Below are 27,004 nucleotides of genomic sequence, written 5' to 3' on the forward strand. Positions count from 1 at the left end.
AGGGGAGCAGCCCGAGGAAATGAAACCCCTCCCAAGTCTTAGCTCACCGTGCTTACATAATAACATTAAACAATGAATGGAAAATACTTTTAGGTGTCCGATTTTGGTAAAAGAAGGGCATAAACCCAGCTGTGGTGGGCTAACCTTCACAGTGCCGTGGGTCCGACAGCACCAGAGTATCACCGGAACCTCCAGCACTTCTGGATCATGATCACTCCTGGTAGCGAAGCAGTGACAGAAGTGGGCGGCCGCACGCTCGGAACTCTCTGCCCCCTAGAAAACAAGCAAGTGCCCGTCGTGGACCCGACGCCTTACAGGAACATTATAGAACAGGGGCGGCCAACTCCGGTCCTCCAGCGCCACCAACGGGTCAGGTTTTCAGGATATCCCTGCTTCAGCACAGGTGGCTCAATCAGTGATTGAGCCACCTGTGCTGAAGCTGGGACAGATTGAGCCACCAGCGCTGAAGCAAGGATGGATTGAGCCACCTGTGCTGAAGCAGGGATATCCCGAAAACCTTTGCCTATTGGTGGCGCTTGAGCACTGGCGTTGGCCGCCCCGCTATAGACGTTGCGTGCCTGAGCAACTCATTCCCTTCACCCTGAAGGAGAGCGCGTGATAACCTCATTCCCTTTGATGGCGGGGGCCGTTTTATAGAGCCCAAACAATAATGGCCCCTCATTATGCAAATCGCGACAGAAGTGCCCACGAGACCACTGCTCGTACCATGGAACTGTTTTTTCGCCAACGCGGTCTGGATGCCTTAAACGCCGATGGCGTTTGCAAAGGCAGATAGGGATCAGCGGCGCTTTGCCTTGATCTCCGCCACCGATGTAAAACACGCAGCGTTGGGGGGCTCAGGGTGTCATTACGCACACAGGCGGCCTGTCTGGCGCGGTTGGGGACCTTGGCATTTCTTCTTATCTGATCAGCTGGAGGGAAAGTTTCCTGCTGGCCTCCTCGTAACGATCAGAAAGCAACCCCCCCCCCCCCCCTGTGCCGGCTCACAAAGCCTAATCCTTCGCTGCGCTTGCATCATCATTAAATAGGAAGGCTTTGTTAACCTCTGCAGCGCCAGGGGGGGGGGGGGTCCAGGGAGAGGCAACCTATGGTCTATGCCAGCTAGTAGACCTATAACAACTTAGATTGTAAGCTCTTTGGGGCAGGGATTCCTTTTCCTATTGTTTTGCCTGGAGCGCTTCTTCCCATTACGTGTTGTATTGTTATGCCCCGCGTGTTACGGCGGTGACGCGCTGCGTACATGGATGGCGCTATATAAAGATATACATCCATACGTGGCACTAAAGGGGCACAGTAGATGGCTGTACTGTAGGGACTCACCATATGATGAGTCCCTACAGTACTTACCTAACCAATAATCACCTCTAAGCATACCAAAGCACGTGTGCCTTTCAATTGACACTAGTGGAAGGATTGTCATCCTACGTCTCATTATCATCAGGAGTATGAAGGCACAAGCAGAGTAATCCGGGGCAAAAACAACTGCCCCAGATGTATGAAAGAAAGACATCTTATTGATCTCAGCGGGACTTTTTTCTTTGCTACATACAGAGCAGTTATATTTTGTCCCAGAATCAGGGCCGGTGCAATGGGTGCTAATCGCACCAGGCGATGTGTCTGGGAGGGGTATAGTTATGTGCCCGGGGGTGGGGGCAGGGGCTAGTCTTGGGCATGGGAGGGAGGAGAAGGGATGGGCCTGGGGGCAAATGTATGTTCCAGGGGGGCAGTGAGGGCCACAGCAGAGGGAAGGGAGAGCTGTGTGCGTACCAGCAGCCTTGGCAAGTGATGGGTGATGACTAGAGGCCTGCAGGAGGGGTCCCACACTGCAGAGGGTGTCCTTGGAAGTGCCTGTCAGAGGGTGTCCACGTAGGTGCCTATCACAGTGTCCGCGGAGGTGCCTGTCAGAGGGTGTCCACAGAGGTGCCTGTCAGAGGGTGTCCGTGGAAGTGCCCGTCAGAGTGTCCATGGAGGTGCCTGTCAGAGGGTGTCCACAGAGGTGCCTGTCAGAGGGTGTCCATGGAAGTGCCCGTCAGAGGGTGTCCACGTAGGTGCCTATCACAGTGTCCGCGGAGGTGCCTGTCAGAGGGTGTCCACGGCGGTGCCTGTCAGAGGGTGTCCGTGGAAGTGCCCGTCAGAGGGTGTCCACGGAGGTGCCTGTCAGAGGGTGTCCACAGAGGTGCCTGTCAGAGGGTGTCCGTGGAAGTGCCCGTCAGAGGGTGTCCACGTAGGTGCCTATCACAGTGTCCGCGGAGGTGCCTATCACAGTGTCCACGGAGGTGCCTGTCAGAGGGTGTCCACGGAGGTGCCTGTCAGAGGGTGTCCGCGGAGGTGCGTGTCAGTTTCACCATAAGCCAACAAGAACAATCAGGGTAGGTGTCAAGCAGGGGGTGCATGAATTATTTTGATTGAGCTAAGTGTGCTGAAGCAAGGACTGCTAAAGCCACCTGTGCTGAAACAAGGACTGATTGAGCCACCTGCGCTGAAGCAAGGATATCCTGAAAACTTGACCTGTTGGGGAGGTTTGGGGACTGGAGTTGAGCCCCCCTGTACTGGGTGAAACGTTTTTTAGCTAAGGGTCTGTCACTATCAAAATATCTCTGAGATATGACAGTAACATCAAAGAAAATCTTATCTTTCTGCCCTTTATTTAGCTTTAAAATCCTACATTGCTCGAGCTATTTCTCCTTATTTATTTTCGTTAACATTCAAGCTGTTTTCATTCCTCAACGAGCCGCGCCGGCCCCTCTGGAAGCCAAAGTGGTTAAGCGCTAGGAATAATAAGCGTGAGGAATATTTCATATGACATATGACTCAAGAACTGGCTATCTGATTTAAAACCCTATAATGTTTGCCGATGGATTAGCCCCGGCCTCTTCAAAAGCCTATAATCTGATTTTTATAACTTGCCGTCAGTGATCATGATCTTGCCTGAAATCCTCGGAGTGAAGGCGAGGCAGACGGAGCAATATGAATGGGTTTGCAAATCAATCGGTCATAGCCAAAATGCAACCCTATGGCAGCAGCTACGAGTGCCTGCAGTGCCCGGCTATTCACCCGTTCTCCAAGAGGGGCCGGGAAACATTTAGGGGCTAAAGAGCCACGCGCTTCTTGTAATGTCGTTACAGATGCACTGAGCATTCTTATCTCTCAACATTTTGCAAGCACCTGTTCCATCTGTACCATATATACCGTACCTGCCCGATTCTCGGGCGACCCGGGCTACAAGGCCACCCCTCCGACTCCACCCTCTGCTAACGGTTAATACGCCGGCTGCTGTGTGGCTTATGGGGCTCGCGTTGTGGCGCGGTCTTGATGTAGTACAGCGGTGGCCAACCAACAGGTCTGGTTTTAAGGATATCCCTGCTTCAGCACCAGTGGCTCAATCAGTGACTCCGCCATTGAGTGAGCCACCTGTGCTGAAGCAGGGATATCCTTAAAACAGGACCCGTTGGTGGCCCTTTGAGGACTGGGGACGGCCGCCGCTTGGTCCAGTAAATGGGGGCGTGCGCCACGAGTAAAACGTTCCACTCCCTTTTTTTTTTTGCTTTATACCGGTTTTAACCTTTTTGTCCAATAAACATGCGTTTTATAGGAGACCGTGGGCCCAAGTGAGGGCTCGCTCCGGCAGCACATATACTAAAACCGAAACCATACAGAGAAGACTGGCATGGCGCCTGCGCAAGGATGACGCGCACATTCGCACGTCCAGGTTCCGTCTCTGTACCCTGGGCGCACCGAAGAAACTCGTGGCAAATATTTATTAAACACCCGGAGGGGGAAATGGCGAACAAGGCTCGGCTGATCGCGCAATTGTTACTCAGCTTTGAAAAGCGACGGGCTTGGTTTATGGAATCCGCTGCCTTGCAATGTATTAGGAAGCCGTCTCCAGATTCAAAAGGGTTACATCCATCCACCCCTCCCTTCCCCCCTCCCCCCAAAACAATTCAAATAAATAGCTCCATTAAATGATATTCGTCTGGGCTTCGCGTTTGCGTCTAATCGACTGAGATAGGCGCGCTAGACCATGTGTCAATCTTCGTAAAACCGTGTCAATCTTTTCAATCTTTTTTTTTATTATTATTATTCCTGCCCCTCATACAAATTTGGAAAAGGGGGGTGGGGGGAGGGAGGGGGGAAGCCAGTGGCTTATAGACTGGATAATTTATGTGCTTCCATGGGTACGGGAATCACTGGATAAGCCAAGGACCCTACTTTCCAATGCAAATGATGGTGCAGAATCCATTCACCATGGGAGAAAACTACATTTTAGAGGGACACTTGCTCTCCGTTTCCATTAACCCCCCCAAAGCTTTTCAGACTTGAATTCCAGGGCAGAATTCCTGCATTTTGGCACTGTTGCTTTTTTGTAAAATGGGTGTAAAAAGAGGTCGGAGGTCGTCGAGGTCCCCCACATCTGTGGCTTTGTACAGGCCTCACCTCAGAAAGGCCTCAAAGTGTGTAGCCAAGCAAATCCCAATTTGTATTAGCAAGACAAAGGCCCGGGGAGGGGAGGCGAGGGGGTGAGCTTTAATTTAGTAAAGATTTATTAGGTCCATGAAGCTAGCCTGAACCTCCCATTTTCCATACCATTTACCCACATCTAAAGAGAGGGGCTTTGTCAGGGGGAGATGGTCATTTAGAATTATCCAGCAACAAATCTCCCGGGTATAAAAGACGCCCAGACAGGAGCAGGACGTTGAGAGAAGTTTAGATGCTAAGCACAGAATTGTCAAAAGCCGAGAGGGCTTTTCCTTCTCAGGCTCAGGCGGGTACCCTCCTCACTTCTCAGCACAGATACGTTTCTGAATCGTTCAGCAATAATTCTATCAGCTAGAACCTGACGGTTATAAACTAACTGGCCGTTATTAGAATTGGACGGATCATTTTACTCATCTGCAGTATGTATGCATGTATGTCTTTATTTATATTGCGCCGTTAATGTACACAGCGCGTCACAGCAGTAATACACGCGACAATCATATAAATAACAAATGATACAAATAACTGATCATGGGAAGAAGCGCTTCAGACATAAAAGTAACATTTCGGAAGAGGAGTCCCTGCCCCGAGGAGCTTACAATCTAATTGGTAGGTAGGGAGAACGTACAGCGACAGTAGGAGGGCGTTCTGATAAGTGCGTCTGCAGGGGGCCAAGCTTTATGTATCATGTGTATAGTGTTAGCCCAGGTGTTACTCGTATGCTTCTTTAATTAGGTGTGTCTTAAGGTGGGTCTTAAAGGTGGATAGAGAGGGTGCTAGTCGGGTACTGAGGGGAAGGGCATTCCAGAGGTGCGGGGCAGTCAGTGAGAAATTAGAGTTGTGTGTAGTATTTAGCAATATATCCGCGCTAATCGCTCGGGTTTTTTGCAGCATTTTATTGTGTTACTGTAAGAGATCTCTTTCTCAGCTTACCAAAGCTGTTGTCATTTTATTTAAAATCTGATGTCTCGCTCAGAACAGCTCCAGCAGGTTAAAATGCAGCTTTTCCCAGAGCCCGGCGCACTCTGAAGGTAACCTCAGAAAGTAGGGATTGAGAAAATCAATAGAAAAACTATATATATATATATTTTTTTTAAAGAGCAGGATATGTTCAAGGGGCTACCAACAGGTCAGGATTTTAGGATATCCCTGCTTCAGCACCGGTGTCTCAACCAGTGGCTCAGTCAATGACTGCACCACCTGTGCTGAAGCAGGGATATGCTGAAAACCTGCCCTGCTGGTGGCCCTGGAGGAGCGGCGCTGGCCGCCCCGGCACTAGTTTATGACATTGGGTTCTGGGTGGGAGTAGAAAGTCGCTGACCCGGGTTGCGTGGCGCAATCAGTCCGCGTGATCCAGTACGAAACTCCACTGATCGACGCTGAGGCCAGAAGTAAGCGTTAGATGTGTTCTGGGTACACAGCACCCGCCTACGCTAATTATTGTTATGCAGAGTATTTATAACGAGCAATTAATGACCTGACACACACATGAAAATGCTGCAGAAAAGGACACCCTTCTCCGGGGGTGCTGCAATCTGCCAAAGTTCCCCTAGAGCTGCTTTTAGGATCCTCTGTCCCTCACTATTTCCCATAAATAGGAAACGACTGGAGATCGTCAATACGACGTATGTGATGGCGAGGGCATCAAAAAGATGGCTGCTTCTTGTCTAAGGAAATAAGTTCCAAGTGGGACTGCACAGTTAGCTTTTTAGTTCAGAGAACACCCCCAAATTGCCGATCAGCGTGATCCCCTCACGCGCTACGCCGACCTTTTTAGGGGCATCAATAAAAGAGGCAGGAGGAAAGAACACAGCCCTCGTCAACAATGGGAGCTGCCACCCAGCCCTCTCCCCCGGCCATTGTCCTGCTGGGGATGAGAGGCCGTTTGCAATTCAAATGACCGGACCCCAGAGAAGAAAAACCAATAAACTTCAGGCTAGTGGAGGAGCTGAGGCGCAGGCTTCTCTCTTCTCTTCTCTTTTCTGGCTGAGGGCTGTTGAGAAGCCACTGAACAAGAGAATTATTCAACACTTGAGGGCTGAGAGAGCTTTTCATCCAAATGAAGTCCAAACCAAACAAATTCCCCCATTGATATTCTGCTTTAACAAACATTTAAATATACACAGACGAGTCCATGTTGAAGCCTAATCAGTGGGTGGACACACTGACGCTATGATCTCTAGCACCGTAAAGGAAAGCCTTGCCCATTTTTAAATGCAACCTAATGTGTTAAACTATACGCAGGAACATAAACAGCTTAAACCCTAACCCTGCATGTGTGTTTTTTTTTTTAATAAATCAGTTCTGTAGTAAGAAAAAATACTTTTAGCATTTTCTGTTTAAAAAAAAAAAACAACAACTTTGAAAGACCAATTTTCTTGTATTCTATTTTAACAAGCATGTTTGTTCCTATAGCAACCATTTACATTCCCCAGATCTAAAGATGTCGCCAAACTTCGCCGAATAATAGACGGAGAACGAATTGACCGGCAGCTATACCGTTCTTTAGGTAATTAGAGATTGCCCACATGAAACTATTGAAGTAAAAAAAAAACTGCAGCTTTAAAGCTCCCGCGTCACGAGGGCCAATAGGGAGCTAAGCCGGATGATGTCGCGGCTTCCTATTGGCCCGCAGGGCGCGGCAGCTTTGAAACTCCGCCATTATGTGAACCCTGCTAGCCTAGCCGCTACCGGCACCCGCTACGGAGGTCTGTATCTCCGGAAGCAGGGGGGTCCCCAGAGCGGAAATTAACGGGGTTCAGCTCCGGAAACCCCCCTGCTTCAAACCAAAATGAAGGAGAACCCCCCCCCCCCACTTTGCGATAGATACCGGGAGAACAGAACGGGACAAGTGGTCCTTCTCTGCCATTAATGTCTACTATGGATTTGAACCTTCCACTTCAAGGGCTAGTATACAGCAGTGGGAGGAGGGTTTGCATACTTGTCACCTACGACCGAGGGCCACTTCCAGGCGTTCTGCTAATAGCTGTGTGTTTAATAGGTTTACTTGCTACGCATACTTAGTGAGGACCTGCTGCATCCTTTAGGAGACCCTGTAATGTGCTAAAAGTTAAATTATCCAAAGAGAGGCCTTCGGAGGCTGCGTGATTAAAAGCAGCTGCTCGTTTCCGCTCTTAATGTTTTATTTATTTCATGTCCTGATCGCTCTATTTTTGCTTCTAAACGAACCACTGAACAAGGCGCGACTTCAAGGCTCTGGATTCTTAACTCTGTCGCTGCAGTCGGGAGGGACGGGGGTTCCTGGGAGGAGCAAAGGCGATCCGGGAGCCGAGGGGTTAATCTCCGTGCGGCCTGGGTTTCTGGGAGAAGCTAATGGAATGGAATTGATGGAAAGTGCATGTGAATCGCGCTGTCTAATGATCTGTAATTGACAACAAGATGTAAATGAGCGAAAATATGTGTGTTTATGTCAAGTTAAGTGTGTGTTATATACATATATATATGTGTGTGTGCGTGTGTATATATGTATATATGTATAAGTATATCTATATATATATATATGTAAAGGGGAAGAATTTTCGCTGTATTGGGGAGATTTAACGGCGGCTTTTATTCAGCCCGTCACTTTAAAAATGCAGGATCCACAAAATAAACAAACATCCTATCCCTGTGTAAGGGGTAACTCACTCTCCCAGTCCCTATCTGCAAGGCTGGGAGGATACGCCCCTTACCCACCTATCCCTGTGTAAGGGATAACTCACTCTCCCAGTCCCTATCTGCAGGGCTGGGAGGATACGCCCCTTACCCACCTATCCCTGTGTAAGGGATAACTCACTCTCCCAGTCCCTATCTGCAGGGCTGGGAGGATACGTCCCTTACCCACCTATCCCTGTGTAAGGGATAACTCACTTCCCCCAGTCCCTATCTGCAGGGCTGGGGGGATACGCCCCTTACCCACCTATCCCTGTGTAAGGGGTAACTCACTCCCCCAGTCCCTATCTGCAGGGCTGGGAGGATACGTCCCTTACCCACCAATCCCTGTGTAAGGGGTAACTCACTCCCCCAGTCCCTATCTGCAGGGCTGGGGGGATACACCCCTTACCCACCTATCCCTGTGTAAGGGGTAACTCACTCTCCCAGTCCCTATCTGCAGGGCTGGGGGGATACGCCCCTTACCCACCTATCCCTGTGTAAGGGGTAACTCACTCCCCCAGTCCCTATCTGCAAGGCTGGGAGGATACGCCCCTTACCCACCTATCCCTGTGTAAGGGGTAACTCACACTCCCAGTCCCTATCTGCAGGGCTGGGGGGATACGCCCCTTACCCACCTATCCCTGTGTAAGGGATAACCCACTCTCCCAGTCCCTCTCTGCAGGGCTGGGAGGATACGCCCCTTACCCACCTATCCCTGTGTAAGGGATAACTCACTCCCCCAGTCCCTATCTGCAGGGCTGGGAGGATACGCCCCTTACCCACCTATCCCTGTGTAAGGGATAACCCACTCTCCCAGTCCCTCTCTGCAGGGCTGGGAGGATACGCCCCTTACCCACCTATCCCTGTGTAAGGGATAACTCACTCTCCCAGTCCCGATCTGCAGGGCTGGGAGGATACGCCCCTTACCCACCTATCCCTGTGTAAGGGGTAACTCACTCTCCCAGTCCCTATCTGCAGGGCTGGGAGGATACGCCCCTTACCCACCTATCCCTGTGTAAGGGATAACTCACTCTCCCACTCCCTCTCTGCAGGGCTGGGAGGATACGCCCCTTACCCACCTATCCCTGTGTAAGGGGTAACTCACTCTCCCAGTCCCTATCTGCAGGGCTGGGAGGATACGCCCCTTACCCACCTATCCCTGTGTAAGGGATAACTCACTCCCCAGTCCCTATCTGCAGGGCTGGGAGGATACGCCTCTTACCCACCTATCCCTGTGTAAGGGGTAACTCACTCTCCCAGTCCCTCTCTGCAGGGCTGGGAGGATACGCCCCTTACCCACCTATCCCTGTGTAAGGGATAACTCACTCTCCCAGTCCCTATCTGCAGGGCTGGGAGGATACGCCCCTTACCCACCTATCCCTGTGTAAGGGGTAACTCACTCTCCCATCCCTATCTGCAGGGCTGGGAGGATACGCCCCTTACCCACCTATCCCTGTGTAAGGGGTAACTCACTCTCCCAGTCCCTATCTGCAGGGCTGGGGGGATACGCCCCTTACCCACCTATCCCTGTGTAAGGGGTAACTCACTCTCCCAGTCCCTATCTGCAGGGCTGGGAGGATACGCCCCTTACCCACCTATCCCTGTGTAAGGGATAACTCACTCTCCCAGTCCCTATCTGCAGGGCTGGGAGGATACGCCCCTTACCCACCTATCCCTGTGTAAGGGATAACTCACTCTCCCACTCCCTCTCTGCAGGGCTGGGAGGATACGCCCCTTACCCACCTATCCCTGTGTAAGGGATAACTCACCTCCCCCAGTCCCTATCTGCAGGGCTGGGAGGATACGCCCCTTACCCACCTATCCCTGTGTAAGGGGTAACTCACTCTCCCAGTCCCTATCTGCAGGGCTGGGACGATACGCCCTTTACCCACCTATACCTGTGTACGAGATAACTCACTCCCCCAGTCCCTATCTGCAGGGCTGGGAGGATACACCCCTTACCCACCTATCCCTGTGTGAGGGGTAACTCACTCTCCCAGTCCCTATCTGCAGGGCTGGGACGATACGCCCCTTACCCACCTATCCCTGTGTACGAGATAACTCACCTCCCCCAGTCCCTATCTGCAGGGCTGGGAGGATACGCCCCTTACCCACCTATCCCTGTGTAAGGGATAACTCACTTCCCCAGTCACTATCTGCAGGGCTGGGAGGATACGCCTCTTACCCACCTATCCCTGTGTAAGGGATAACTCACTCTCCCAGTCCCTATCTGCAGGGCTGGGAGGATACGCCCCTTACCCACCTATCCCTGTGTAAGGGGTAACTCACTCCCCCAGTCCCTATCTGCAGGGCTGGGAGGATACACCCCTTACCCACCTATCCCTGTGTAAGGGATAACTCACTCCCCCAGTCCCTATCTGCAGGGCTGGGAGGATACGCCCCTTACCCACCTATCCCTGTGTAAGGGGTAACTCACTCCCCCAGTCCCTATCTGCAGGGCTGGGAGGATACACCCCTTACCCACCTATCCCTGTGTGAGGGGTAACTCACTCTCCCAGTCCCTATCTGCAGGGCTGGGACGATACGCCCCTTACCCACCTATCCCTGTGTACGAGATAACTCACCTCCCCCAGTCCCTATCTGCAGGGCTGGGAGGATACGCCCCTTACCCACCTATCCCTGTGTAAGGGATAACTCACTTCCCCAGTCACTATCTGCAGGGCTGGGAGGATACGCCTCTTACCCACCTATCCCTGTGTAAGGGATAACTCACTCTCCCAGTCCCTATCTGCAGGGCTGGGAGGATACGCCCCTTACCCACCTATCCCTGTGTAAGGGGTAACTCACTCCCCCAGTCCCTATCTGCAGGGCTGGGAGGATACACCCCTTACCCACCTATCCCTGTGTAAGGGATAACTCACTCCCCCAGTCCCTATCTGCAGGGCTGGGAGGATACGCCCCTTACCCACCTATCCCTGTGTAAGGGGTAACTCACTCTCCCAGTCCCTATCTGCAGGGCTGGGAGGATACGCCCCTTACCCACCTATCCCTGTGTAAGGGATAACTCACCTCCCCCAGTCCCTATCTGCAGGGCTGGGAGGATACGCCCCTTACCCACCTATCCCTGTGTAAGGGGTAACTCACTCTCCCAGTCCCTATCTGCAGGGCTGGGACGATACGCCCTTTACCCACCTATCCCTGTGTACGAGATAACTCACTCCCCCAGTCCCTATCTGCAGGGCTGGGAGGATACACCCCTTACCCACCTATCCCTGTGTGAGGGGTAACTCACTCTCCCAGTCCCTATCTGCAGGGCTGGGACGATACGCCCCTTACCCACCTATCCCTGTGTACGAGATAACTCACCTCCCCCAGTCCCTATCTGCAGGGCTGGGAGGATACGCCCCTTACCCACCTATCCCTGTGTAAGGGATAACTCACTTCCCCAGTCACTATCTGCAGGGCTGGGAGGATACGCCTCTTACCCACCTATCCCTGTGTAAGGGATAACTCACTCTCCCAGTCCCTATCTGCAGGGCTGGGAGGATACGCCCCTTACCCACCTATCCCTGTGTAAGGGGTAACTCACTCCCCCAGTCCCTATCTGCAGGGCTGGGAGGATACACCCCTTACCCACCTATCCCTGTGTAAGGGATAACTCACTCCCCCAGTCCCTATCTGCAGGGCTGGGAAGATACGCCCCTTACCCACCTATCCCTGTGTAAGGGGTAACTCACTCTCCCAGTCCCTATCTGCAGGGCTGGGACGATACGCCCTTTACCCACCTATCCCTGTGTAAGGGATAACTCACTCCCCCAGTCCCTATCTGCAGGGCTGGGAGGATACACCCCTTACCCACCTATCCCTGTGTGAGGGGTAACTCACTCTCCCAGTCCCTATCTGCAGGGCTGGGACGATACGCCCCTTACCCACCTATCCCTGTGTACGAGATAACTCACCTCCCCCAGTCCCTATCTGCAGGGCTGGGAGGATACGCCCCTTACCCACCTATCCCTGTGTAAGGGATAACTCACTTCCCCAGTCACTATCTGCAGGGCTGGGAGGATACGCCTCTTACCCACCTATCCCTGTGTAAGGGATAACTCACTCTCCCAGTCCCTATCTGCAGGGCTGGGAGGATACGCCCCTTACCCACCTATCCCTGTGTAAGGGGTAACTCACTCCCCCAGTCCCTATCTGCAGGGCTGGGAGGATACACCCCTTACCCACCTATCCCTGTGTAAGGGATAACTCACTCCCCCAGTCCCTATCTGCAGGGCTGGGAGGATACGCCCCTTACCCACCTATCCCTGTGTAAGGGGTAACTCACTCTCCCAGTCCCTATCTGCAGGGCTGGGAGGATACGCCCCTTACCCACCTATCTCTGTGTATGGGGTAACTCACTCCCCCGTCCCTATCTGCAGGGCTGGGAGGATTCGCCCCTTACCCACCTATCCCTGTGTAAGGGATAACTCACTCTCCCAGTCCCTATCTGCAGGGCTGGGAGGATACGCCCCTTACCCACCTATCCCTGTGTAAGGGATAACTCACTCTCCCAGTCCCTATCTGCAGGGCTGGGAGGATACGCCCCTTACCCACCTATCCCTGTGTAAGGGATAACTCACTCTCCCAGTCCCTCTCTGCAGGGCTGGGAGGATACGCCCCTTACCCACCTATCCCTGTGTAAGGGATAACTCACTCTCCCAGTCCCTATCTGCAGGGCTGGGAGGATACGCCCCGTACCCACCTATCCCTGTGTAAGGGATAACTCACTCTCCCCGTCCCTATCTGCAGGGCTGGGAGGATACGCCCCTTACCCACCTATCCCTGTGTAAGGGGTAACTCACTCCCCAGTCCCTATCTGCAGGGCTGGGAGGATACGCCCCTTACCCACCTAACCCTGTGTAAGGGATAACTCACTCCCCCAGTCCCTGTCTGCAGGGGTGGGAGGATACGCCCCTTACCCACCTATCCCTGTGTAAGGGATAACTCACTCTCCCAGTCCCTATCTGCAGGGCTGGGAGGATATGCCCCTTACCCACCTATCACTGTGTAAGGGGTAACTCACTCCCCAGTCCCTATCTGCAGGGCTAGGAGGATACGCCCCTTACCCACCTATCCCTGTGTAAGGGGTAACTCACTCCCCCAGTCCCTATCTGCAGGGCTGGGAGGATACACCCCTTACCCACCTATCCCTGTGTAAGGGATAACTCACTCCCCCAGTCCCTATCTGCAGGGCTGGGAGGATACGCCCCTTACCCACCTATCCCTGTGTAAGGGGTAACTCACTCTCCCAGTCCCTATCTGCAGGGCTGGGAGGATACGCCCCTTACCCACCTATCTCTGTGTATGGGGTAACTCACTCCCCCGTCCCTATCTGCAGGGCTGGGAGGATTCGCCCCTTACCCACCTATCCCTGTGTAAGGGATAACTCACTCTCCCAGTCCCTATCTGCAGGGCTGGGAGGATACGCCCCTTACCCACCTATCCCTGTGTAAGGGATAACTCACTCTCCCAGTCCCTATCTGCAGGGCTGGGAGGATACGCCCCTTACCCACCTATCCCTGTGTAAGGGATAACTCACTCTCCCAGTCCCTCTCTGCAGGGCTGGGAGGATACGCCCCTTACCCACCTATCCCTGTGTAAGGGATAACTCACTCTCCCAGTCCCTATCTGCAGGGCTGGGAGGATACGCCCCGTACCCACCTATCCCTGTGTAAGGGATAACTCACTCTCCCCGTCCCTATCTGCAGGGCTGGGAGGATACGCCCCTTACCCACCTATCCCTGTGTAAGGGGTAACTCACTCCCCAGTCCCTATCTGCAGGGCTGGGAGGATACGCCCCTTACCCACCTAACCCTGTGTAAGGGATAACTCACTCCCCCAGTCCCTGTCTGCAGGGGTGGGAGGATACGCCCCTTACCCACCTATCCCTGTGTAAGGGATAACTCACTCTCCCAGTCCCTATCTGCAGGGCTGGGAGGATATGCCCCTTACCCACCTATCACTGTGTAAGGGGTAACTCACTCCCCAGTCCCTATCTGCAGGGCTAGGAGGATACGCCCCTTACCCACCTATCCCTGTGTAAGGGGTAACTCACTCCCCAGTCCCTATCTGCAGGGCTGGGAGGATACGCCCCTTACCCACCCATCCCTGTGTAAGGGATAACTCACTCTCCCCTGTCCCTATCTGCAGGGCTGGGAGGATACGCCCCTTACCCACCTATCCCTGTGTAAGGGATAACTCACTCTCCCAGTCCCTATCTGCAGGGCTGGGAGGATACGCCCCTTACCCACCTATCCCTGTGTAAGGATAACTCACTCTCCCCGTCCCTATCTGCAGGGCTGGGAGGATACGCCCCTTACCCACCTATCCCTGTGTAAGGGGTAACTCACTCCCCCAGTCCCTATCTGCAGGGCTGGGAGGATACGCCCCTTACCCACCTATCCCTGTGTAAGGATAACTCACTCCCCCGTCCCTATCTGCAGGGCTGGGAGGATACGCCTCTTACCCACCTATTCTCTGTATAAGGGTAACTCACTCTCCCGTCCCTATCTGCAGGACTGGGAGGATACGCCCCTTACCCACCTATCCCTGTGTAAGGGGTAACTCACTCCCCCAGTCCCTATCTGCAGGGCTGGGAGGATACGCCCCTTACCCACTTATCCCTGTGTAAGGGGTAACTCACTCCCCCAGTCCCTATCTGCAGGGCTGGGAGGATACGCCCCTTACCCACCTATCCCTGTGTAAGGGGTAACTCACTCTCCCAGTCCCTATCTGCAGGGCTGGGAGGATACGCCTCTTACCCACCCATCCCTGTGTAAGGGATAACTCACTCTCCCAGTCCCTATCTGCAGGGCTGGGAGGATACGCCCCTTACCCACCCATCCCTGTGTAAGGGATAACTCACCTCCCCCAGTCCCTATCTGCAGGGCTGGGAGGATACGCCCCTTACCCACCTATCCCTGTGTAAGGGATAACTCACCTCCCCCAGTCCCTATCTACAGGGCTGGGAGGATACGCCCCTTACCCACCTATCCCTGTGTAAGGGGTAACTCACTCTCCCAGTCCCTATCTGCAGGGCTGGGACGATACGCCCCTTACCCACCTATCCCTGTGTAAAGGATAACTCACTCTCCCAGTCCCTATCTGCAGGGCTGGGGGGATACGTCCCTTACCCACCTATCCCTGTGTGAGGGGTAACTCACTCTCCCAGTCCCTATCTGCAGGGCTGGGAGGATACGCCCCTTACCCACCTATCCCTGTGTATGAGATAACTCACTCCCCCAGTCCCTATCTGCAGGGCTGGGAGGATACACCCCTTACCCACCTATCCCTGTGTAAGGGATAACTCACTCTCCCAGTCCCGATCTGCAGGGCTGGGAGGATACGCCCCTTACCCACCTATCCCTGTGTAAGGGGTAACTCACTCCCCCAGTCCCTATCTGCAGGGCTGGGAGGATACGCCCCTTACCCACCTATCCCTGTGTAAGGATAACTCACTCTCCCAGTCCCTATCTGCAGGGCTGGGAGGATACGCCCCTTACCCACCTATCCCTGTGTAAGGGATAACTCACTCTCCCAGTCCCTATCTGCAGGGCTGGGAGGATACGCCTCTTACTCACCTATCCCTGTGTGAGGGGTAACTCACTCTCCCAGTCCCTATCTGCAGGGCTGGGAGGATACGCCCCTTACCCACCTATCCCTGTGTAAGGGGTAACTCACTCTCCCAGTCCCTATCTGCAGGGCTGGGAGGATACGCCCCTTACCCACCTATCCCTGTGTAAGGGATAACTCACTCTCCCAGTCACTATCTGCAGGGCTGGGAGGATACGCCCCTTACTCACCTATCCCTGTGTAAGGATAACTCACTCTCCCAGTCCCTATCTGCAGGGCTGGGAGGATACGCCCCTTACCCACCTATCCCTGTGTAAGGATAACTCACTCTCCCAGTCCCTATCTGCAGAGCTGGGAGGATACGCCCCTTACCCACCTATCCCTGTGTAAGGATAACTCACTCCCCCAGCCCCTATCTGCAGGGCTGGGAGGATACGCCCCTTACCCACCTATCCCTGTGTAAGGGATAACTCACTCTCCCAGTCCCTATCTGCAGGGCTGGGAGGATACGCCCCTTACCCACCTATCCCTGTGTAAGGGATAACTCACTCTCCCAGTCCCTATCTGCAGGGCTGGGAGGATACGCCCCTTACCCACCTATCCCTGTGTAAGGGGTAACTCACTCTCCCAGTCCCTATCTGCAGGGCTGGGACGATACGCCCTTTACCCACCTATCCCTGTGTAAGGGATAACTCACTCCCCCAGTCCCTATCTGCAGGGCTGGGAGGATACACCCCTTACCCACCTATCCCTGTGTGAGGGGTAACTCACTCTCCCAGTCCCTATCTGCAGGGCTGGGACGATACGCCCCTTACCCACCTATCCCTGTGTACGAGATAACTCACCTCCCCCAGTCCCTATCTGCAGGGCTGGGAGGATACGCCCCTTACCCACCTATCCCTGTGTAAGGGATAACTCACTTCCCCAGTCACTATCTGCAGGGCTGGGAGGATACGCCTCTTACCCACCTATCCCTGTGTAAGGGATAACTCACTCTCCCAGTCCCTATCTGCAGGGCTGGGAGGATACGCCCCTTACCCACCTATCCCTGTGTAAGGGGTAACTCACTCCCCCAGTCCCTATCTGCAGGGCTGGGAGGATACACCCCTTACCCACCTATCCCTGTGTAAGGGATAACTCACTCCCCCAGTCCCTATCTGCAGGGCTGGGAGGATACGCCCCTTACCCACCTATCCCTGTGTAAGGGGTAACTCACTCTCCCAGTCCCTATCTGCAGGGCTGGGAGGATACGCCCCTTACCCACCTATCTCTGTGTATGGGGTAACTCACTCCCCCGTCCCTATCTGCAGGGCTGGGAGGATTCGCCCCTTACCCACCTATCCCTGTGTAAGGGATAACTCACTCTCCCAGTCCCTATCTGCAGGGCTTGGAGGATACGCCCCTTACCCACCTATCCCTGTGTAAGGGATAACTCACTCTCCCAGTCCCTATCTGCAGGGCTGGGAGGATACGCCCCTTACCCACCTATCCCTGTGTAAGGGATAACTCACTCTCCCAGTCCCTCTCTGCAGGGCTGGGAGGATACGCCCCTTACCCACCTATCCCTGTGTAAGGGATAACTCACTCTCCCAGTCCCTATCTGCAGGGCTGGGAGGATACGCCCCGTACCCACCTATCCCTGTGTAAGGGATAACTCACTCTCCCCGTCCCTATCTGCAGGGCTGGGAGGATACGCCCCTTACCCACCTATCCCTGTGTAAGGGGTAACTCACTCCCCAGTCCCTATCTGCAGGGCTGGGAGGATACGCCCCTTACCCACCTAACCCTGTGTAAGGGATAACTCACTCCCCCAGTCCCTGTCTGCAGGGGTGGGAGGATACGCCCCTTACCCACCTATCCCTGTGTAAGGGATAACTCACTCTCCCAGTCCCTATCTGCAGGGCTGGGAGGATATGCCCCTTACCCACCTATCACTGTGTAAGGGGTAACTCACTCCCCAGTCCCTATCTGCAGGGCTAGGAGGATACGCCCCTTACCCACCTATCCCTGTGTAAGGGGTAACTCACTCCCCAGTCCCTATCTGCAGGGCTGGGAGGATACGCCCCTTACCCACCCATCCCTGTGTAAGGGATAACTCACTCTCCCCTGTCCCTATCTGCAGGGCTGGGAGGATACGCCCCTTACCCACCTATCCCTGTGTAAGGGATAACTCACTCTCCCAGTCCCTATCTGCAGGGCTGGGAGGATACGCCCCTTACCCACCTATCCCTGTGTAAGGATAACTCACTCTCCCCGTCCCTATCTGCAGGGCTGGGAGGATACGCCCCTTACCCACCTATCCCTGTGTAAGGGGTAACTCACTCCCCCAGTCCCTATCTGCAGGGCTGGGAGGATACGCCCCTTACCCACCTATCCCTGTGTAAGGATAACTCACTCCCCCGTCCCTATCTGCAGGGCTGGGAGGATACGCCTCTTACCCACCTATCCCTGTATAAGGGTAACTCACTCTCCCGTCCCTATCTGCAGGACTGGGAGGATACGCCCCTTACCCACCTATCCCTGTGTAAGGGGTAACTCACTCCCCCAGTCCCTATCTGCAGGGCTGGGAGGATACGCCCCTTACCCACCTATCCCTGTGTAAGGGGTAACTCACTCTCCCAGTCCCTATCTGCAGGGCTGGGAGGATACGCCCCTTACCCACCTATCCCTGTGTAAGGGGTAACTCACTCTCCCAGTCCCTATCTGCAGGGCTGGGAGGATACGCCTCTTACCCACCCATCCCTGTGTAAGGGATAACTCACTCTCCCAGTCCCTATCTGCAGGGCTGGGAGGATACGCCCCTTACCCACCCATCCCTGTGTAAGGGATAACTCACCTCCCCCAGTCCCTATCTGCAGGGCTGGGAGGATACGCCCCTTACCCACCTATCCCTGTGTAAGGGATAACTCACCTCCCCCAGTCCCTATCTGCAGGGCTGGGAGGATACGCCCCTTACCCACCTATCCCTGTGTAAGGGATAACTCACTCTCCCAGTCCCTATCTGCAGGGCTGGGGGGATACGTCCCTTACCCACCTATCCCTGTGTGAGGGGTAACTCACTCTCCCAGTCCCTATCTGCAGGGCTGGGAGGATACGCCCCTTACCCACCTATCCCTGTGTATGAGATAACTCACTCCCCCAGTCCCTATCTGCAGGGCTGGGAGGATACACCCCTTACCCACCTATCCCTGTGTAAGGGATAACTCACTCTCCCAGTCCCGATCTGCAGGGCTGGGAGGATACGCCCCTTACCCACCTATCCCTGTGTAAGGGGTAACTCACTCCCCCAGTCCCTATCTGCAGGGCTGGGAGGATACGCCCCTTACCCACCTATCCCTGTGTAAGGATAACTCACTCTCCCAGTCCCTATCTGCAGGGCTGGGAGGATACGCCCCTTACCCACCTATCCCTGTGTAAGGGATAACTCACTCTCCCAGTCCCTATCTGCAGGGCTGGGAGGATACGCCCCTTACTCACCTATCCCTGTGTGAGGGGTAACTCACTCTCCCAGTCCCTATCTGCAGGGCTGGGAGGATACGCCCCTTACCCACCTATCCCTGTGTAAGGGGTAACTCACTCTCCCAGTCCCTATCTGCAGGGCTGGGAGGATACGCCCCTTACCCACCTATCCCTGTGTAAGGGATAACTCACTCTCCCAGTCACTATCTGCAGGGCTGGGAGGATACGCCCCTTACTCACCTATCCCTGTGTGAGGGGTAACTCACTCTCCCAGTCCCTATCTGCAGGGCTGGGAGGATACGCCCCTTACCCACCTATCCCTGTGTATGAGATAACTCACTCCCCCAGTCCCTATCTGCAGGGCTGGGGGGATACGCACCTTACCCACCTATCCCTGTGTAAGGGATAACTCACTCTCCCCGTCCCTATCTGCAGGGCTGGGAGGATACACCCCTTACCCACCTATCCCTGTGTATGAGATAACTCACTCCCCCAGTTCTTCTCTGCAGGGCTGGGAGGATACGCCCCTTACCCACCTATCCCTGTGTAAGGATAACTCACTCTCCCAGTCCCTATCTGCAGGGCTGGGAGGATACGCCCCTTACCCACCTATCCCTGTGTAAGGATAACTCACTCTCCCAGTCCCTATCTGCAGGGCTGGGAGGATACGCCCCTTACCCACCTATCCCTGTGTAAGGATAACTCACTCCCCCAGCCCCTATCTGCAGGGCTGGGAGGATACGTCCCTTACCCACCTATGACCCCAAAGTCCAAAGAGGTACCTGTAAGCCCCAGGGGGCCCTTTATGTCAGTCTCTGGATTGGTGTCCGTTGAGGGGCCCCCTCTGACGGGTTCCAGGGTCTCCGGTTCCGTCTCATGGGCAGCACAGTCCCTCAGTGCTCAGGAGACCCCCTGCAGTTCCCAGCAGGGGCTTTTCTACCTGTCTGATTAGTCAGGTGGAGACTGGTTAATTGTCTGTAGCTGCAATTAACCAGCTCCCTGCTGGATTCCTCAGAACAATACCGGCTTCCTATTGAAGCCCTTTTAGACAGGGGATAAGGCCCGGTCACACAGGGGTTAAGGCCCGGTCACACAGGGGATAAGGCCTGGTCACTCAGGGGATAAGGCCCGGTCACACAGGGGATAAGGCCTGGTCACACAGGGGATAAGGCCCGGTCACACAGGGGATAAGGCCTGGTCACTCAGGGGATAAGGCCCGGTCACACAGGGGATAAGGCCTGGTCACTCAGGGGATAAGGCCCTGTTACAGGTATACTACAATATTATGAATAATATATCACATAGAAAGCAGTTTATTTAAAACATATATAAGCCCGAGACCATCGACAGGACAGGATAAAGGAGCTGGTGGTCCACAACCCAGTTATTGGGGTCCATTGAGTACTCATAGAGTTGTGAAGGGTCCCAAGCGTCTTAAAGGGTTAAAAAAAACACTATAGGAGGCAACAGGGCAGAGGTACTCAACCCTTCTGAGTGCCTTGGCACCTTGACCGCTGCCCCTCACATTGTTGAGGAAGGGTCCGCACCTATCTCTCCCTCCCCCCCCCCCCCCCAGCGCCATTCTGCTGAGGAAGGAATTGTACATTCCACAGTGGCTTTGTCTTCCCCATCCAGCTGCCTGGAGGAACTCGCACTCTCGGTGGACGGGGCATACTTTGGGGGGGTCAGTGCGGTCAGCTCGGAATAAATATGCAGTATTGTTTGTGCTAAAGGCAGGCGCTCAGCGGGGAGCGCGGTGCCTATTTATTCAGCGCTGCAGACTGGCTCGCAAAGGAAATAATAAACTGGGGCAGAAAAAGGGGGGAAAAAAACAAAAAACTGGAGGATTCCCCTGGTCACGTCGTGGGATTATGTCCCAGAGAGACAATAGCTGCCGACAAGTAAATAAATACCAAAGATGACAAACAGAAATGCGGTTAGAAGGAACGGTGCATTGAAACGTCTTTGTTCTGTCTGTTTCGGCGTGGACGCCTCACAAGGACAGTCTGAGTCAGTAAGGATAGACACAGTTTGAGTGTGTTACAAAACAGGCCTTTTGTGGTTGTTGCCAGCTTTTTAAATATTCACTTCAGACTTTTCCGCCTCTGGGTATGTTGGATGGAGGGTCCGGGGAAGCAGGAGAAGGGGGTTTGCAGGGAGAGAGGAGGTGGATGAAACGGCACAAATAGCTTTGCAGAACATCAGGGATATTTCTCCCCGCAAAATAGCGTTAGAGCCCAGGATTGGGGTAGGTAGCATCTAAACTCAACTCCCTGTGTTACTCTGCTCCCTCCCCCCTCTCTGCCCGTCTCTCCCCCCTCTCTCTACCTCTCCCCTCTCTCTCTCCCTCTTTTTCTCTCGCCCCCCCTTCTCTCTCTCCCCTCCCTCTCTCCCCCTTCTCTCTCTCTCCCCTCCCTCTCTCCCCCTCTCTTTCTCACCCATCCCTCTCTCCCCCGTGCCCTTTCCCCCCCCTATCTGCCTCTATCCCCCCTCTCTATCTCTCCCCCTCTCTCTCTCCCTACCACTCGCTACCCCTCTCTCACCCCCCCCCCCTCTCCATCCCCTCTCCCTCCCTCTCTTTCTTTCTCTCTCTCCCCTTATTCAATTGGCTGGGAAGACTCTTCCCTGTGCCGGAGTAGAGTTTGGCCCCATGCAAATTAATGGGACTATATTATCCAGCATGGAGAGGCGGCCTCACAGCTTATTTACTAAGGACTCCTGTCAGTTGTTGCTTATTCTGTTGCTTTATCCCTCGTCTTTCTCTTGTTCCTGATACACACTAATTCCAAGGAGAACTTCAATTCAATTCTCACCTCATTGTTTCTAAAAAAAATCTAGTTTTGCTCCAATTTTTTTCAAACATGACATTTTTGTGCAAAAACGTGCAGATCTTTTGGAAAGTTCCGACAATTGTATTAAAAAAAAAAAAAACTCACAAAAATAAATGAAAACAACATCCCCTCGAATTATGCTCCGATTCGAAAAAAAGATTCCGAAGTTTGACTTGGCGTTGGAATCAAAAGTCAAATCTGCGCAGTTCTGGATTTTCAACCCGCAAACGTGCGCGTGCCCCTCCTTAATACATATACAGGCGGGTCCTGGGCTAACCGCCATCATGCGTTCCTGAGCTAGCGTCTGATAGTGAAAGCATCTTAAAGCGCACCCTATGTGGTGAGCAGCGGATAAGGTGTTCCGGCTTTGGAAAACGCCAACATTGGACCGTACGGTACCATCGTGAAGGGGAACGCTGGGCAGCGAGGATGGCCTTTGCGTTGATTATCCCATTATGACTGTTTCGGACCCAGGGAATCATTCAACAGGACTGTGATAAAGATGAACAATAAATACACTTTTCTTTCTACATTGCCAGTATTTGTAACATTCATTGGGATTTCGAGTCCTGTTTTGGTGCGTTACGAAGTGTACGATGTAGTGAGTGTTCCCTCTAGCATGGAAACGGTCAAATGAGGAAATGGTCAAACGAGGAAACGGTCAAACGATGCCAATTTCGTACAAGGATCTGGCTCAGGTGTTGTAAAGATCTAATGTTGCCCCAGCAGGCTGGCAGGGGGGCACCTGCGTGAGAAGGGAGTGCGGCCCCCTAGTGATGTTAGAGGGAGCTGGAGACTCATGAAACCCAACAAGAAAAGCCAGACGCCGACGGAGAAACAAACCCCGAAGTTGTGTCTTCAGCTCTGTGGCAAATCAAGAACAATAAGCAAAGAAAGAAAGTGGGGGTAGGGATGCTTATAAGGGGGTGGGGCTGGGATACCTGGCCTAGACCAGACATATATGGACGGGGACTCTATTATATTTAGGGCAATCAATTATTTTGGAAAGACTTTAATGGGTTTTCTGCCCATTCTGGCACTGAATGGGGTAGGTATACATGGCGGAACCTATACAAATCGTTTTGGATTGCTCCTGGAGAACCTGTGCCCAGGCTCGCGCTCCAGTAACACGCTATTCTTCATTTTCCGCTTGCGTACGGATGAACCTCCTGCGCTGGAGGCATCGGTTCCGTCAGCAGCCACAGGTTTAATGGAAGTCTATCGTGGTGTAGGGGGGGGGGCGGGATGTGATGTCTTCACCCAATCACTTACCCCTTGGGCAGGAGTAGACCATTTCTGAATACGATACCTGCCGTTTTCTGGAAGGATCCAAGCTGGTCGCTGGTTTAAAGAGAAAGGAACAGCTGTTGGCTTTGAATACACAAGTCTAAAATTGTTTTGCTTTGTCCAGGGCTGTACGTTTTAGGGCCCGATCTACAAAACCCCACTTTATGATTTAACGTGACATGAGCGTATTAAGCCTTAACGCGTGTATTCCAAGGTTAATAACATGAAGTTACGTGTTGTCTCGCGCACAGCATTGCGATAAAGTTAAAATGCAAAGCCAGTGACACTGTATAATTCTACATTGTTACCTAAGCTGTCAATCGTTTGTTGCTCCTGTTATATATCTGTTAAAATCCTGATTGCCCGCCTAACATAATGTAACAGTCAGCGAAACTCAGTAGCTACAATGTATCCATATATATTACTAAGGCATCATTATTTGTTGTTACAGTTTGCAGCTCAAACCGCTGGGAACGTTGGCAACAGATTATCACAAACAGGAAAGTGTTGCAAAGATCTCGCACTGCTGGGGAGGTGTGCTAAAGCCTGCTATAGAAATCAAAGGATACTTTAAAACTGATGAAAAATGGCATTAAGAGTTGGATAAAACAAATGAAAAAAAACAGTGAATTTTATCTAATATTACAGAACTGATTTAAAAAAAAAACCCCGTACGATTTCACATGTTTTGCTGCTTTAACTATAATTATTACATGCAAAGGGGTCGATTTAGGCTTTTACCACCTGCTCCGTTCTCTCCTCTCTTCTGAAGGCCCCCATGAAGAGCAGAGTTCCAGAAACGTGTTGACTCAGTAATTTAAGGTTCTTCGTTCTATTATATAATGCCACTCACCTGTTTCCAGGCGGCGGGGGCTGTGATGGGTTTATGGCTATCCGTGGAACAGAGAGAGAAGGGGGAAAAAGATCAGAGAGAAACGGGGAGTTCTGAGACCCCGGGGGACTGAGCTCTCGTGAATCAGTAAATACATTTTCTAACACGGTGCCTTAAATGCATTGCCACGTTTCCACCCCAGAGGTGGCTGTGTACCGAACCTCTGAATCATAACAAATTGCAATGCATGTTGGGATGGGGAGGCGCCACGAAACGACATGCTGACCTCATCAACGTGTGTACGGTTTGGAAGAGGTAAATATGTCGCTCGGAGGAGCCAGGCAGCTGTTGACGTACAGCTGCCATATAAATAATGGCGCTCATTTTAACTCTGAGCAGTTCTTCCCTTCAACTCTTGTTCTCCACGGGTTCGATGGGGGTCGAACAGGTGAAGACGCCGACACGACTTTGGAGTCCTGTTGGAGTTCACATGTCTGTCTACCAGACAGCTTTCTCCTGTACTGATTTGGACTCGGATTTCTCTTCCTCTTTGGCCTTTTATAGCAACCTGTGATCCGACAAGAGTCCCCTTCTGTCTGAATGTAGACTTGTGTCTGCCCCAATACACCGAGACACGGAATCAGTGAGTTATCTGCATGCCTTCCACTCATCTATCTGCATTACACAGCTTAGCCTGGCACGAGGAAGAACAGACGCAGTGGGCCCATTCAGAGACAGCTGGTTCGTCCCTTCTAGTCTTACCCAGTGGGAGGTGAAAGTATGGCGATCCAGGGACCACGAGTGAGAAGACATGTCTAAGTTACACGCCGCTGACCTACTACTGAGATTTGTTGAGGGGAAACCCTATAAGAAGAAAAAAATTAGGATACCGAAAAAAATCTTAAATCAGCAATCCCGGCTAAATATTATATATATTTAATCTTACTTTCATATCTCTCGTCCTCTGAAGCCCGGAGATCCGTCGGTTCCGGAGTGGCAAGCCCAAGGGGTGGAACTTGGGAAACAATATGGCCGCCAGCGTCAGGGCTCACACTAGCATCCAATAGAAAAGCAGCGATGCCATCGCCCAATGACAATTTATTATTATCGTTCGCTTGTGAAGCGCCAACATATTCCGCGGAGCGGTACAAAGGGGGGTACATAGTCATGTATATTACATAGGCAGTTACATATAGGTGAGGACAGACATGCACGGACAGATACAGAGAGGTAATCACGCCCTGATCCTGAGAGCTTACACTCTAGAGGTATTGAGGCACATTGCAGGATAAGGTGCGGCTCATGTTAGAGTGTGGCCCAGGCTGACAGCTGAAGCCATTAAGATTGGGGGAGGGGGTGTTACATTGACTTTCTATTGGAGACCCAGGCGGCCATCTTGTAGTCACCCGCCATGTATGTAGTTTTTTTTAGGTGTCAGCACAACCAGATAACAAATATCTCCGGAGCCGGGGGGGTGGGGGGGGCTTCCTGGACACCGGGGCACCACTGACCGGCTCCCGGCCACGGACCCTCCGGTCGCCTCTTGATCACGGACCCTCCACCCCCCCTCCTCCCTTCAGTGTGGAACGCGATGGAGCGCCGACCACGTACAGCCCCTAAAAACCGAGTGAAGGGCAATGACGCGCCGTGTACGTCACAATGGGCGTCACTTTTAGTGACATGCGCCGTGCGTCGTTAGGGCGCTGAACGCGGGGTAAAGCCGCATTTGCTGCAAAGGGTTAAAGAGCAGCACGTGTCACACACATAACTAAAGGGAACTGGTCTGACTGCGGCAGTATAGTCAGGGTTCCACGTTAACTTAAAAGGCGAACGCGGCGGGAACATGTTATTCCATGAACATGGCGAGCTCTGAGCACCCTCTTGTGGCGGTTTGTGTAACTGCAGCTGGATCAGATATGTTCCATTTGAATGTTTCCTAATGATGCCCTTCTTCAGGGCCCCGCAACGCCAGTCCTCAAGGGCCACCAACAGGTCAGGTTTTCAGGATATCCCTGCTTCAGCATAGGTGGCTCAATCACTGGCTCAGTCAACGACTGTAGCAAGGACTGTTTGAACCACTTGTGCTGAAGCAGGGATATGCTAAAACCTGACCTGTTGGTGGCCCTTGAGGACTGGAGTTGGCTTTATTGATCAGAAAACAAACAAATCGAGTTTTGTTGAAACGAGAACAAAAAAAAACATGTTTAAAACACGCAAATGTTTTCAAACCAAAACACGCGTGATAGAGCCACACATGGTGAATAATGTGTGTCTTTATTTATACAGCGCTCACAATATACTCCGCACTTACTGTACAATAAGTGCATACAAAATGAGACAATAGGAAAGGAAATCCCTGTCCCGGAGAGCTTACAATCTAAGCGGTATGTAGGGAGACTCACAGAGACAGCAGGTGAGGGAATAAGTGCAGTAGATGGCAGTTCCTGGCCTTGATGGTGGTGGGTAAGTACAGTAGGGGACAGTACCTGGCCTTGATGGTGGGTAAGTACAGTAAGTGACAGTGCCTGGCCTTGATGGTGGGTAGGTGCAGTAGATGGCAGTGCCTGGCCTTGATGGTGGGTAAGTAGAGTAGGTGACAGTTCCTGGCCTTGATGGTGAGTAAGTGCAGTAGATGACAGTGCCTGGCCTTGATGGTGGGTAAGTGCAGTAGATAACAGTGCCTGGCCTTGATGGTGGGTAGGTGCAGGAGATGGCAGTGCCTGGCCTTGATGGTGAGTAAGTGCAGTAGATGACAGTGCCTGGCCTTGATGGTGGGTAAGTGCAGTAGATGACAGTGCCTGGCCTTGATGGTGGGTAAGTGCAGTAGATGGCAGTGCCTGGCCTTGATGGTGGGTAAGTACAG

At 52.8% G+C, this 27,004-nt stretch overlaps 1 non-coding gene across 1 annotated transcript; it reads left to right on the forward strand.

Annotated features, from left to right (window-relative positions):
• The first annotated feature begins 3,633 nt into the window (after positions 1-3,633).
• LOC142472907 (U6 spliceosomal RNA) lies at positions 3,634-3,743 on the forward strand. Its single transcript, XR_012789890.1, has one exon. It is a non-coding gene; the product is annotated as a U6 spliceosomal RNA (small nuclear RNA).
• The last annotated feature ends 23,261 nt before the right edge of the window (positions 3,744-27,004 follow it).

This window comes from Ascaphus truei, chromosome 22, assembly GCF_040206685.1.
Source record: "Ascaphus truei isolate aAscTru1 chromosome 22, aAscTru1.hap1, whole genome shotgun sequence".
NCBI classification, from domain to species: Eukaryota; Metazoa; Chordata; class Amphibia; order Anura; family Ascaphidae; genus Ascaphus; species Ascaphus truei.